This window comes from Chelonia mydas, chromosome 15, assembly GCF_015237465.2.
Source record: "Chelonia mydas isolate rCheMyd1 chromosome 15, rCheMyd1.pri.v2, whole genome shotgun sequence".
Lineage (NCBI taxonomy): Eukaryota > Metazoa > Chordata > Testudines > Cheloniidae > Chelonia > Chelonia mydas.
The window spans coordinates 16,483,188-16,496,050 of NC_057856.1; the positions used below are offsets into that span (position 1 = coordinate 16,483,188).

At 36.3% G+C, this 12,863-nt stretch overlaps 1 protein-coding gene across 7 annotated transcripts in view; it reads right to left on the reverse strand.

Annotated features, from left to right (window-relative positions):
• GNB1L (G protein subunit beta 1 like) overlaps window positions 1-12,863 on the reverse strand; it is a 57,260-nt gene that overhangs the window by 31,271 nt on the left and 13,126 nt on the right. Inside the window, exon 2 of one of the 7 annotated variants that reach the window (XM_043529847.1) lies at window positions 2,864-2,925. The exons of the other annotated variants lie outside the window; for them this stretch is intronic. The gene's annotated coding sequence lies outside the window, so the exon portion shown is untranslated. The remainder of the gene's footprint in view (window positions 1-2,863; window positions 2,926-12,863) is intronic. 7 annotated transcript variants of the gene reach the window in all.

Genomic DNA, 12,863 nt, shown 5'->3' on the forward strand with positions numbered 1-12,863 from the left:
AAAAACAAATTGCTAGTAAACTATCATCCAAGCACCCCCTTCCTCCACAACCCCACAATTTAATCTGAGAAACAGACAGCTTCAGCAAAGACTAAAAAAGGCTTCCGATTCTGTAGTTGTTTACAAAGTAGCAAAAAGTTGATGCTAAAGAGAGATTTTTCAGGTATGCCAGAGATAAATCTCTCTCGGCACGTCTGGCAAACTGACTCGGGACTCTAACTAGCAGGTGTGCAGATATAATTATGACTGAAAAATATTCAACACATCCAGGTGTGCTCATCATCAAATATATGAAATCCCTTTTATTTCTGGAAATTCCAAGCCTACCAGGTGCCAGCCTCCCAAAGAAGAGTAAGATTAAAGAATTAGTCAGTAAAAATATGAACAACCTTTTTTCTTCCCTGTTCTCATGTATGAAAGCTCCTCTCCAGATTGCACTTCTGTCTTTTCCACTTGGGTCAAAGGGTAACTTTGCTCCTTTCGTGATGATTTTTAAGACACGTTTCCCACATCTTATAGCTAACTAACTAGATTGACTATATAGCACCTGCATTCAATAAGAATATACAGTATGTAATTTCAAAGAAAACTGGTGGAAAGGGCAATTTTATTAAGTTAATAGTATAAAGCACATAATCCAACTCCATTTTCAATTTTAAAATATGGTAGGTAGCTGTTACAGTATGAGCTTTCTAAAGAGCCCATAAGGCCAGTCTTGTCCAGGCTTTCTGCCTATAAACCATAACAGAGAGTTGAGCTCTCATGGTGGGGCAATCTCCCCTTCTGCCCTCAGCAGTACCCATAGTGCACGGCTGCATTTAAAAATTGTGGACCTCCCCCATCTCAGCTGGCTACCACTGTACTGGTTGGCTGTATGATCCATTTGAGCAGCCAGGCTGGATCGACAGAGACCCTTGGTTGATTGGCCTTCCTTTAAATCTACTCTACTTGAAATGCCAAAACACAGTGGAACTTGCACATACCTCAGACAACAGTAGTTGGGGCAAATGCTGTATGGACATGTGGCATTTCTAGCAGGCAAAGGATCAAAGTCCAGGATTACAAGTAACCATTTTATCCAAACATAACTAAAATACAGATGGTCTGGCAGCTTCCAGATACATCTGCAGAAAGCAACTGAACTGCTTATTTCAGAGTATTTGAACTCAAAGATGAGTATTTGAAGTTTACTACATACTAAGAAAATGTGCTCTAAAAGCAGGTTAAATATTTGGTAGAACACATATGCCCACCAGCCTTTTGTGGTAATTTTTCAGCCCACTGCCTTTGAGTTTGACACTAAAAATCCTATAAGCTTTACATAAAAAACACAGAAGTAGGGAAGAACACTGAAATGGGAAAAGTATCTGAGCAAAAGTATGTTTAGTTTGTACTCTATAATAAGCCAAAAATATAACAAGACTTTTTTTTTTCTTTCCCCCACCAAATGAAGCAACTTGGAATTCAAATCCAGATTTAGGCTACAAGGAACAGGAGCTTACATTCTCATCCTGGACCTCATTTGTACACATCACAACTTCACCACATAATTTGATATAATTGTCAATCTTTCCTCAAGTAAAACACAGGAGAGAAACTGCACAGTATCCTGAGGTCAGAACTGAGGCACACTGGTAGAACTGGGGGTAGGAGGGAAGCTTGCCTGCATGTGACACGTGACTTGCTTTTAGACATGTGAACACTACGTTAACTTTTGAAAAATATGCCAAGAAAACAGGACTGTGACATTAAGCTTTTTACTTTATAGATCTGTTTGATATCTTTCTTGCTATACTGCTAATACTATAATAATACTAATTCCATATATCGTGCTTTAGTGTTTATGTTTAAAAAGCTAATTAAGTAAATAGAATGGTTTCAAATAGAATGATTTGACACATAAAACGTACAAATGAAAGAGTCATTCCTTTTAGCAATGTGTATATCCAGTGCATTACATTAGCTAATTACTTTGTACATTTATTCTTTATCTACGTTCATCCTCAGACATCAGTGTCAAAGTAGGAATTAAGCAACAACGCTGTACCTTAAAAGATTCATGTTAAAAACAAAGCAAAAATAAAATCATGGCAATGGACTGGAAGCATGCACTAGTGTGAACGGAAATATGAACAAAAAATAACATAACCAAGAGATTTCCATTCTGACATAACATTGTTGGTTTTGAAAATTTAAATTTAGAGAGATAACAGCATCAAACAGGACTTGCTGATTTATATGACCAAGCTATACAATACTGTATTAGTGGATACCATTAACCTGTTGCCACACATCCTATGTTACAACTGACTAGAGGCCTGGATTTTTACAGGTTGGGAAGTCAGTGCTGCCAGAGTTTTCATTCTAACTGGCCACAAAATAGTTGTTAATGACCACTAATGACTGACGGCTCAGAAGAAGACTTCAAAACAATAAGTCTAATCCTGAGAGAAGCAAAGTAGCTCCCTCTGCCACTGAAGTAAACAGGAGGCTAGGAGCTCAACCTCCTTCAGGATCTGCGCCAAAGTTAGCTTCTTTCCTGACCCCATCTAGGGAACAACGGAGGTTTCCACATTTCACTGTATAAACCAATAAATGGTTAGGGAGCAAACTGATTTGTTTATCAGCCACTGGTAAAAATATATGCCAAGAAATCCAGTCAAAGCAGGGGGGGAAATGGCTACTAACAGCAATACAATGTGATTTTTTTCAATCATTTTCAGTCAGAGAATGACTAGCTACATTTTTAACACCTTTTCTCCTCTAACTAGTCATCATCTAACTGACAGAGAACAAAACACAATACACTTATGTCTTTAAATAATTAAGTTTGTAAAGAAAATGCATGTAAATTTCAACATACGATTTTCAGAAATATTTGGGATTTGAGCTGGTATCTTGAGGATAACCTCCAAATACTTCCATCTGCAATTTAAAAAATTCACTATAATTATTTTCCATATGAAAACACAGATTCAGCATGGGAACAAAACTAAGAACACTGAGTTAGCATATGGATCTCATTGCCCCTATACATTTTAGTCACTGAAACAAAAAGCTATTAATCAACATGTAAAAGCCATAAATTAACATAAACATTAATCATTCTAATACTCCTGGTGTGTCAGAATGATAATTTTTTTTCAGTCTTTCATTTTGACATACTCGCCTTTAGCTATCAGCTGGCTGACCTTTCTTAACACAGTTAAACATTTTAGGCATTGCAAGTCTCACTGAAATAAACATTTTTGAGAAAGCCGAATATCATGGCTACAGTTATGCCATTGCACTTGTTTTTAATATGTCAAGCTAAAATACAGCATGAAAACACAGCTGAAATTGATGAAATTTTAGTGTTTCATAAACAGGTTCATTGTCCAGATTAAAGAAAAAGAAACCCATCTGTTTTGCTTTATGAAGCCATTAATTGCCCAGTAAAGTGCAATGATAAAACTACAGAAAGCCTTGTTTTAGGAGAAAGAAATCTGACACAAAGTACACAGTAGTTCAACTCCAAAACAGACTCCCCATATGGCTAATGCAAAAAGATATAGGACCTCTAATGCCAAATCTCCTTGAAAAATTAAAGAATGTGAAAATGCACAAAATAAATGAAAAAAAGGCTTCACACAATTGTCTCTGTACAACACAACATTCAGGCTTAAAGTTGAATTCAAGTTTGCACACTTGATAAATCATTGCAATCTAGCAGAAAATTGATAAGCCAAGGACCATCAAAAGGCTGTTTCGAGTAGCCTTTCAGTTCAGCCATGCATAGCAATCTGTCAGCAACAGAGATCTGTCTACCCAGCCTCCGAAATTAGGGGTGCTGCCTACTTCAGCATCGGGCATGAATCTCTTGCTTCCAACAGCAATAACTAGTTAATATTGTCCTCAGACTGCAAAGATTTAATTAAACACCTTCGAGACATTTTAGCAGACATTTCCTGAAGTACTCTTGTTTAGTAGCAAACTATAAAAAAACCCAGCAACCTGACAGAGAAGAAATATATCAAGTTCTTACAGCAACTGAAATTAATCGGGCCAAACTTACATGTCTGCAATTAAGGATTCCGTAATTCTGAGCAATTAAAATACATACTTTATTAGAAAACTAATTAATTCTAGACACATATTTTTCCCATGATAAACTTTTATGATTACTTGATTTATTCCCTTATAATTACTATTTAATTAATCTAGCCTTGTATAATATTATACTATTTTTCTGGCACTCGACCAATAAAGACAGTAAATTGATTGCGGTTCTATTGTGCAACAGCAGACTCTGTAATGCCAGTTTCAACACCACGTTTATTTATTTGTCTGTTCTATTACTTTTCTTTTCCTCCCACAGGGCATATGAACATGAAACACAATACGCACAGGATAACTTTTTGTGTTCTATAGATTTTCTCCTTCTAAATGTGAAATAGAACATAAAACTTGCTTTAATTCAATATCAATGCATATGCAATATGATACTATATAATAAAAATACAACTCTTAAGAAATGACGTTATAGGTCTAACATATATATCACAAAATGGCTAGTCAATTGACTATTGACGTACAGGGCCGGGCCCTCAGCTGGAGTAAACTGGGTTAACTCTATTGACCCCCAGTTCCAGCACAGGAGATCGTCCCGTGATAACTGACAATAGGGGAGGAAGGGTCAAATAAAATCTTTCATACTAATTTACAAAGTTCGTACATAATACGACATTTATTTTAATGTCTCCATCAGTTTTACCCAAATTAAACTTTTACTGTGTAACTTTAGCCTCCATTTAAAAAAATGGACTTACACAAGTTTCAACCAAAATAAGCCTTCTCACACCTCACTTTAGAAATAATTATTTCTGGAGGAATGGTATCTGTTTGTACTAAACAATGTTACAGCAAAAGTGTACTTAAATATTACCAATAGAAGTAACAGTGGTATTTTTGTTCCCATCTTTACCACTTTAGAGGTAAAAACTATCCATTAAAAAAACCCCACAAGCCACTGCTGACCCTTTACTGTTAGGAGGCCTTAAACTTTCTTCAGCGTATCCTTTCCTAAAATCCTAGCACTGGCTGTCACCTCATCTCGGTGTGTATTTTTTTCAGGAGGAGGAATTGAGAAGGGATTTGTTTTAAACATATGTGGAAGCAACATGCTACTTCATATTCTTTAAATCTTTTGAATCAGTTACTGGATTTTATGCTATTTTTTCTGCTACAAAATATACAACATTGACCACAGATACCACTTATCCAAAATGATCCTAGTTCTAGAGAGAACAAGGTTATTTCATTGTGTACTGTAAGAAACTGTACCCAAACTATCTCCTGGCTGAGCTCTCCGAAAAAGCTCCCAAAATATTTTATTTTATCCTTGTTCCCCCATTTTCTAAAACGCCTAGACAGCACTGACAAAATACAAAATCATTGGAAAAGGCGGAGAGGAAGGAAAGTATTTTTATGGTTAAATTGAGCAAGAAATTCTTTAGGCATTGGCACATTTCAGGATACACGTACAACAGAATACTGTATTAATTTTTTTCACATGGTTTCTGTTTTTAAGATTTATTTTATAGATATGTTTCAGACAACTTTTTAAAAAAATCCACCTAAGTCACAAATAGTTAAAGTAATCAAATAGTAAATCAGCTGTTGTAGTTCCTGCTTGTTTTCATAGTCCACATTTTTGACCCTGTCCTGCAAATCCTTACTCACTTGAGCAATCCCTTTGAAGTGAGTGAAGTTTGCAGAATTAGGCCCTTAAATCAAAATATGAAATTATTTAATCTCTATGGATGCAGTAATAATATCTATAAATTCATTCCTTCTTTAGAATCTTTATGTTTGTTAACTAAGCCACAGTACTGCTGCGAGGCAAGTATTATTATAAATCATTTTACAGACAGAGAAACGGAGGCAGAGAGGCTAAGTGATTTGCCCATGGTAACAGAGAGTCACTGAAAGAGCCAGGATCAGCATAGGATTTATGGTCTCCCAGATCTGTGCTCAAACCCCTCTGTAAGCACAATGAAAGTGAACTCACTAAAAGTTTTCTAAGAAAAGAGAACTCTTCAAATTGTATAATAAGGTTGTGTGAGGTTCCTCTACTCTGTATTAATTCATTAGATCAAAACTTGTAGGCTTTATGAGGCAGAAGTCCCACTGGTGTCAGTGGGAGTTTTGCCTCAATAAGGACTGTAGAATTTGGTCCATAATCTTTACTATTTCAAGAATCAATTTTTATTTTTTGTTTAAAAAGGCCCCATGTCATGTATATCAACCATTTCAAATTTAGGATTCAGAGAAGCAGATGAAAAAGCATTCTTCTGCTGTGTCTCTCACTAAAATTCAACATGAATTGGTATCAGCATCTCCTTTTTGTCCACTGTGATTCCCATCAGATACAATATATGTAGATGTTATTTGGATAAGCCACGTTATCAGACAGCAAAGTAGTCCAAGAAATGTGACAAGAATGCACCGTAATTCTGGTGCAAACAAGAATGACATTTACAGGGTAAATGTTACCTGATCATCAAATACAACAAATGTTTATTTTAACTGCTTAGTCTAATCCTAGATTTTAGATACAAAACCACAATTGTTCTTCCATGTGAATTTGATCACATAATTCTCGATCCATTTTCCATGACCACGTAGGACGGAGTTGATAAATATACTTATTTTGAGAGAGACAAGTGGGGTGAGGTGATATCTTTAAATATTTAGTATCTTTGGTAATATCTGAAGAAGAGCTCTGTGCAGCTCAAAAGCTTGTCTCTTCCACCAACAAAAGTTGATCCATTAAAAGATATTAACTCACCCACCTGGTCTCTCTCATATTCTGGTACCGACATAGCTACAACACTGCAATATTTATTTTCCCCATTCCTGAGACAACAATATAAAACAGGTAAATAGTCAAAATGTGAAGGATATTAATAAAAAGTGAGTGAACAACTACACCACCAGTTCAATAATTCTTCAATGACCTTCATACTAGAATTTCTAGTATTAAATGTTACAGATGCCTGGCACATTCTGATCAGCTAGCTCTTCCATATTTTTAAGGGGTCAGGTCTTACATTAGCTGTTTATTTCTCTCTGCTTGCTAAACCAAAAGTTCCTGAAGACAGTTAACATGTTTAAAGTGTTATTACTTATTTAAAGCTTCAGTCCCCTTGTCCAGTGTGAACCACAATCGATCAGAAAAACAAAACAAAAAACAAAACCCAACAGTGAAATCTAAAACTGTTTCACCATCTTAATTCTGAATCTTGAAACAGCCTGCAGTACCTGAACTTGAACTTCCAGCCTTTGAATGGGCTCTGAACAGCCCCCTTTTGTACTGCTCTTTTATGCTGGCAGGAACTGAAGTGTCAGTCTTTCATCAAATAATCAGATTATGTCAAATTCTGACCAAATTCATTAAGAAAACCTTTACGAGCATCATTATCTCAAAGCAGAAAATCTAGATCAAAGTATAACAGATTTTACAGCACAATAAAACTGATTATAAATATTTAAACACTAATTAATGTGCCTCCATTGTTAAAAAGCAAATAAATAATTGAAAGCTACCTCTCTTTATAAAACTATCCAAGTCCACCATATTTATCCACTGCTTCACAGAAAATCAGGGTCAAGATTGGATGGATGGTGGGAAGAAGTGAATATAAAAGGGAGTCATTTGAGAACATGGAGGATAGCTAGAGTTTTAAATCATTTGTCTGAAGTAAGCCACTCCAAATGTTCATTCCAGTGAAAGATTATTAACTCTTTAATGTCTTTACTAAACCCATTCCCACCAGACAAAGATCTGACGGACAATGTCAGCTGCTTAGGCAAGAGGCTCCATATTGAGGGGATGGAAGTCACATCAGAAAGAATATGGGAGGGAAGAACTTTTTTAAAAAAATATTCAATGGTAAAAAAAATAAATTCCCAGACTAACAAAACTAACCAAAATCTGCCAATTTTTGCTAAAATTTCCAACTTCTTGTCTGTTTGTATAAAGAGCTAGATAACTGAAATTTGGTAAACATGCTTTTCATACAGAGATATTGTGTCTATGTGCCAAAAACCCGTATGTTTCATGTACTAAGAAGAAGAGAAAGTCCTAAGCAATTGCCTTTTCCTCCCTATTCCAATTGGATATCAGCCATAGAGATCATTCTTTAAGGAGGAAACCGAACATTCAGGAGAGGAAGGAATCAGGTATTAACTAATCAATGAACAGCAGCAAAAAAAAAAAAGGTCACCAATAATGGTTTGACTCACTTTGAAGCATAATCAGATTCTTCATCTGTAACTCAAATTTAAAAATTATAATAATTTACGGGAAAGGGATTAATTTAGCCATTTTGAGTCAAAGATTTATTTCATAACTTCATCCCAAATCCTGTATATTGTTAGGATCCCTTTCCCCTTTGAAGACTTAGTGAATGATTGAAGCTTCTACTTTCTGAGAAACAGATAACACAAGACCAGTAATCTGACTCTAAACCACTGGATAAAGGCAGTTTGTTTCCTCTTAGCCCATCTGTCAACACCTCTTCAGTAATTAGTCCTAATTATTACAAAGGACTAGCCTCCCATTCGCATTATTAAATCAGAAATAGTATCATAGCCAGGTATCTTTCAACACCTACCAGACCAGCGACCTTCGATTTCATTGAATCTTCTATCAGTATCCGCCTTTGCAAGAGCCTAGGCAGTAATTTTAGCATCAGCTTCAAAGATGCAGATCCCACAGTGGAATTCCAGGGATGCATTCATATACACATGCACATCATGTGACAGGAGAGCAAGCAACATAATTGACCTTTGCATTGTTCCCAAAACTACTGTGATATCAAACACACATTCAGTTTTATACAACAGAACTTTTTTTGTGCTTATAAGTCTTCCTTTGAACTAAATACTAATAGGGAAGCTAATGGCATCCTGGTTGCAAATATAACAATTTAACATTTTTAAGGAATAATAATGAGGTATTGCTATAATTTGGAACAACCAGAGGTATTTTTTTTCTTTTAAGGAGGACTTGCACAAATAAAACAAAACAACCCCTCTAACCCCCAACATGGGCTTGTGCCTGTATAAAGAAGGCTTGATGGGTTTTTATTTATTTATATTTCCCCTATATTTGAAATTCTTCTCTGGAAGGTTTTAGATGTCTGGAAAACATACATGGTTGCAACATCACAGATACCAAGGAAGTGAAACTTAATTAGTTGAAAGAAAAGGAGACTTGTGGCACCTTAGAGACTAACAAATTTATTTGAGCATAAGCTTTCGTGAGCTACAGCTCACTTCATCGGATGCATTAGTTGAGAAAATTTGTTTTTGTTAACATATATTTAAGCAAAACTCTTGAGAGAAAAAGGTGTCTGTGTTAAGGACTCAGCACCCTTTCTCTTATAGGCAGAGAGTGTAGTCACAATACACAGCTGAGACCACTAGTGAGGTCTTGTTTACACTGGGATTTTCAGACACTAGTGCAAACCCCTAGCTTAGACATGGTGCATTGGTATAAAGGCACTGGTGCATGCTATGACTTGCACCAATGCAACACTAAGGGTTTGTCCTGATACAGATATAGCAGTGCAGCTATGTAAAAAATTTCAGTGTAAACAAAGCGAGTCTTCCAACAAAAACAGGGGATACAAGACATGATGTCCCTAATGTTTTGTCTGCTCATATTTTACCTTAGAAACGTTTTACGAAGGCACAAGCTCATTTCCTCATCCAGCATCCCCTTTGCAGATCACTTTTAAAACCAACAAAAAGTTTAATAATGATCAGAAGTTAATTATTTTACAGGAAATAACCATTCAATTTATTTAGGGTGAAATTCTACCCAACTAGCAAATAGCCTGAATGATCAGGATTTGTGCCAGGGCACTAAGTGAGAATGGAAATGGGTGGGAATCACACACACACACACACACACACATCTTCAGGGACTTCATAGCCCCACTATGGCACTATTGAAGCCCATGGACTGGTATCGTGGCTGCAACTCCTATGTGAGGGTTTGGGGACACGGAAGCATTAAACCCCTGGCCTCTTCTCCAATCCAGCTGTTGCAGTTCCCTCTAAGCTGGTCTATTTGGAATTTTCATGAAGACATCTCTGCAGCATGCAGGGAGTGTGGAGGTACTCCGTGGAATTACTCCACTCCAATTTTCCATGTACGTCCCTCTACAGGACTTACATGGTGCACAGGGCATCACGCGGCACATCCGCACCTGGATCAGTTTCCCCTTCATAAGTAACTTAACCTCACTGCCAGGAACAACAAAAAGCTACTAAAACTAACATCCCAAGTCTCATATTTTTCCAATCAAAGGTCATTATAACTATAATTAGCAATAGATAGGTACTGAAATACCAATGGCTCCAACTTTGAAATGAGTATAAATATTTCAAGTACCATATTAATAAGGCATCCATTAAAATCAATATTAACACAGTACAAAATACTCTTATTACACTTCCCTTTATAAAGCTCTAATGGTCATACTAATAGCTCCAGCATAAGGTGGAGTTTTCCCCCTTACAATGTCACTTGTATCATTAAAAAAAAGTTATAAAAATCAAAATCAGATGTGCCTTTTAAAGGAAAAAGGTGTTTCTCTATTGAATAAATATTATTCCAGTTAGTCTACCCAGCATAAGTCTCTCCTGAGCTCTAAGAATTTTAAGATTTCTGTAGCAGGGCTAAGCAAGTGAGAAAAGGGTAAATAGTGAAGATGAGTACTTGGGCAAGCAGATGGTGATTGTACTGTTCAAATGCTGGAGAAATGGCATAGTAGTTTAAATACACAGACATCCTGGAACTACCAGTTAAAATCCCAGCAGAATGACTCAATCCTTCATCCTTCTACATTAAACAGCCCGCTTCCATCTACCACGTGTTTATCTTTCAGTGGAGACCTTTAAAGAGTCTATCTGTTCTGCATCAACACTATAGAACACTTGGCACTTTTTGTAAGAGTTTGCGTTGGCGTCCCTGGCCAAAATCTCTGTCCTCCACAGTACAGTGCAGCATACCAGTTGGCTACCACTCTCCACTCCAGAGTTGACTGCATTTCAATGGAGTATTTTACATATGGACATATCCTGCCCTACTTTGGTGTCATATGTAAAGCTGGGGATGGAATGGGTATTTCTTATATGCACCTCTCATCATCTTAATTTCCATAAAAATGTGCAACTAAATGTCTGATCAAAAAATAAGAAGTAATAATGACGTGAATAGGCACATACAGTGTAGCTTTGAAAAGAAAAATAGGCACAGCCAGGAAGGATCACAGAGAAAATTCATCCAAACTCCAGCTCCAGGGACTAAGGAGAGGGTGTCCATATCTCCGCGACTATGGGGGCAGTTCAGCCTGTGGCACAGGCTAGGGCAGCCCTAACTCACATTCCCAGCTTTCATAGTATGTATGGGTCTTGCAGGAACAGGAAACAGCCAGGGTGCAGTAAGGCCATTCTTCTTCCTCCCTTCCTCCTATGGACTATCTCAGAAACATCCCAGCCCTCAAATGATTATGGGAGTGATCCTGCAGTCTTTATTCAGGTTAAATTCCCACCAAATTTTTTCACTCAATTTAATAAAATCACTAGAAGTGACATATTATAGGTGTTGTAATGATGCTGACTCCGTTATATGAACACCATGTTAAAAAGAAAGATCTAATGACAATATTCTTGGATAACGGTTCTTTGAACAAAAACTAACTGGTGTAGATTTGTTTCTGATACTTATATGGCAAGGATTTGTAAACTAGTTAAAATTTCCTAAATAAAATAAACAAACAAATAGAAAAAAACCTGGAGTTTAACCTGAATAAAGACTGCAGGATAAGGCCCCATATTTCCAACACAGTTTTTACAAGGAGAAATGAGGCCCAGTTTTGTTAAATTGCTGGCAACCCACCTCCGCACAAGTTGCAAAACTGTGTATTTATTTACATATGAGAATATTCTAAGGCAACGCCCTTTTGCAGTTTCCTCAGTGGTAAAATGGCCCTATCCTCCAAATGCTGACAATACAAAAGTAACTTGACAGATTATTCACGTGAATAATGTTTGTGCAGGTTTACATCACAGCACCATGAAATGTTCATTGGTTGACTATTTTTAAAGGACCTCAAAACATAAATGTTTTCAAAATCATATATTTTGTATAAAACAGTATTATAATTTACCCTGCAAGATCTTCAGTCTCTTGCTCTTGCAAAAACTGCAAGTACTGGGTTCACGGAAGAATGTATGTGCCAAGAGTATTATATCCACTATTGCAATAAATTCTTCATGGTTGAGGCGAGGACCTTTTTACTACATAAGTGACCTTTGTTTATGTTTGCAGAATGTTATTTTAAAGTTTTATTGGATGCTATGAAATGTGTGTGTTCATTAATTTCTTGTGGATAAAAGAGGAGATAGATTTCAAAACCACATGTAAAAGATAACAGAATAGAGGGTTGTATTCTAAACAAGGGCTCAAAATAGCTAAACCCTAGTTGGTATTGTGATAATGGGGACAAGTCATACATCATGTGAAGCATATACCCCACTATAAACATATATACAAATGTGAATTCAGTATAACCAGGATTAAATATGAATCACATGCTTAAGCAGAGAGGTTTTTTTAAAATCTGAAAGTCAAAGCTTTTTTCTGCGGCACTGTAAATCTAGATTTCCTAAACTGTTATTCCTTGCTTTAGTTATTGGTACATTTATGGTTTGGCAAAATAACTCCTTTTAGTAAACTGAATACTTTATACATTTTAAATGCACAGATTATATTTAATAAAAGCCACTACTATAATTTTTATAAAACT